We start from the raw sequence: 2,221 nt of genomic DNA, 5'->3' as shown, positions 1-2,221 counted from the left end.
ATGTCTCATTGTTGACTAAGTTTCATAACTACTAGTTTTGAGATATATCCGCTTTATTTCCTGCCACATTTTCTCATATTCGAGTTAGTTTTTTGTCTATAAATAGATGTTTTTCCATCTTATTTTCTTCACTTTAGATTTCCTATTCCAAAATCTCTCTCTCTCTCTCTCTCTCAATTTTTCTTCTTCTATTTTTGAGTATTTTTTTACGCCATCTACGATTGATATACAAGTCAGATACTCACAATGGTATTTATCATACTCGACTGGTCAAAGTGCCATTAGAGAGTGTAATTCTAGACTGATACCGTATAAGTAGTAATTGTACAACATAGAACTAAGTTGTTTTATCTTAGAGGTGTTGTGGTTGAGTGACTGTTTTGCACAAATTTGAGCAGTATCACAAAACCTCTTAAAGAGAATGACCTAATCCGCGAGTCAACTCGATAATTTCTTAAGTTGCAATTTTTTAAAACCATAAAATAACACTTTCTAACTTTCATCGTGCTATTATGGATTTAGTTAATTGGCTCTGACGATACTCTTTTAACTATTTTAGTTTATCCTTCCCAAAGTATACTCATTTGTCTCTCTCAGAATATACTCATTTGTCTCTCCTACGAAAATAAACTTTCATAATTTTTAAAGTATACTTTTGAACTATTTTTTTTATGCAAAATAAAAGTGACTCACTTACGAAATATTGGGATATGAACGATAAGATAAGTGTGAAAGTGTATTTCCAAATTTTAAAAGTATAACAAACAATCTCCACTTTCAAAACCATATCATTCATTAATCGACAAACAAATGCTCCAAACTATCAAGTGACACAACAAAAGTCATTATCTATTTTTCTTGTTTAAAACCTTAAATCAATTATTGGAATTAAGTTCATTGTGATGGATCTTCATTGATGGTGGTCTTTGAAGCATGGATAATTCTAAAATGGTGAAGTACCGGTATCAAGTACCAGGTACGCATCTGTATCAGATACTCGTATCGTAGTCGTGATATTTTTTTTTTATTATTTCATTTTGAATAAAATTTATAGTTTTCTCAAATATCAATAGTCTATTAATGTGTTTTGATTTTTTTTTCTATTGTATCTTAATATTATTTTTGATTTTTAATGATATTTTATTATATTTTCTACTTATATATTTTATAAAAAAATCTTACTTTTTAAAAAGTATCTTATTTTTTTTAAAATATTGTATCCCGTAGCGGTACCAGGACCCATACCGAATACCATATCCATCTCTATTCATCATAAATGGTGGTCAATGTCCTCTAAGTAGCGGTTGTTTGAGGGAGGATCTAGTGAAGGCGGTTAATGTTATCCTCTCAGTGGTAGCTGTTGAAAGGGGAGACACATATAGGATAGGATCCAGTGATGGTGGTCGATGTCCTTTCAGTGTTGGAGCCTGGAGGGGAGGTACATGTACAAGGGAGACATAATATAGTAAATAAGTAGGAAAATAAAAGATGCATTAATTAGGATCCAACGACATCGTGCTATGCTAAATAATCATATAAGAAACAGTGTATTACTAATATAACGTTTACAAGACTAAGTTAATATGTAATCTTGTCGCCCATAACCCAAAGACATAAAGTCCATGAAGAAGCATCTCTCACTTTATATATCCTTAATTCCCTATTTATTTACTATTGTGCCTAGACTAGCATTGGTCTCAAATGCCTGACCTCCACGAAGATGATTTATGTTTTTATAGATAACAATAAACAACGTTTCTTCTTCAATTAAAATAAAACACGTGAGCAATCAAACAATGTCTGGGTGGTGTAGTCGGTTATCACGCTAGTCTCACACACTAGAGGTCCCCAGTTCGAACCTGGGCTCAGACATGATTTTTTTTCATTAACAACACCAGCAAATTGCAGCTTACAAAAGATGAATTGCACTTCAATTAATATAATGGACGATGATAACCTTATCCATGCAACTTCAATTCTTTTGCATTTCCCTCAAGTTTAAGAGTTTCTTTTACATCTTCGATTGAGGCAATGTACTCAGATTATTTTTTGTAGGTAAAGTCGTCACGTTTAAAACAGTAAAAAAAGTATAGGGAGTGAGTGGCTTCCTTGTATTAAGGCAACATATGCATAGTCATAGTCCACAAATCCTTCCATTTCAGCTCTTTTATCCTTCCATTTCAGCTCTTTTTTGTTTCTTTCTTTTAACGATGCCATTAAC

General features: G+C 32.2%; 1 non-coding gene across 1 annotated transcript; it reads left to right on the top strand.

The window, feature by feature from the left end:
* The first annotated feature begins 1,798 nt into the window (after positions 1–1,798).
* TRNAV-CAC (transfer RNA valine (anticodon CAC)) lies at positions 1,799–1,872 on the top strand. The gene has a single exon. It is a non-coding gene; the product is annotated as a tRNA-Val (tRNA).
* Positions 1,873–2,221: the final 349 nt, after the last annotated feature.

Source organism: Lathyrus oleraceus, chromosome 5 (assembly GCF_024323335.1).
Source record: "Lathyrus oleraceus cultivar Zhongwan6 chromosome 5, CAAS_Psat_ZW6_1.0, whole genome shotgun sequence".
Taxonomy (NCBI): Eukaryota; Viridiplantae; Streptophyta; class Magnoliopsida; order Fabales; family Fabaceae; genus Lathyrus; species Lathyrus oleraceus.
Note: the sequence above shows the minus strand (reverse complement) of the source record. Positions and strands in the feature narration are given on the sequence as shown.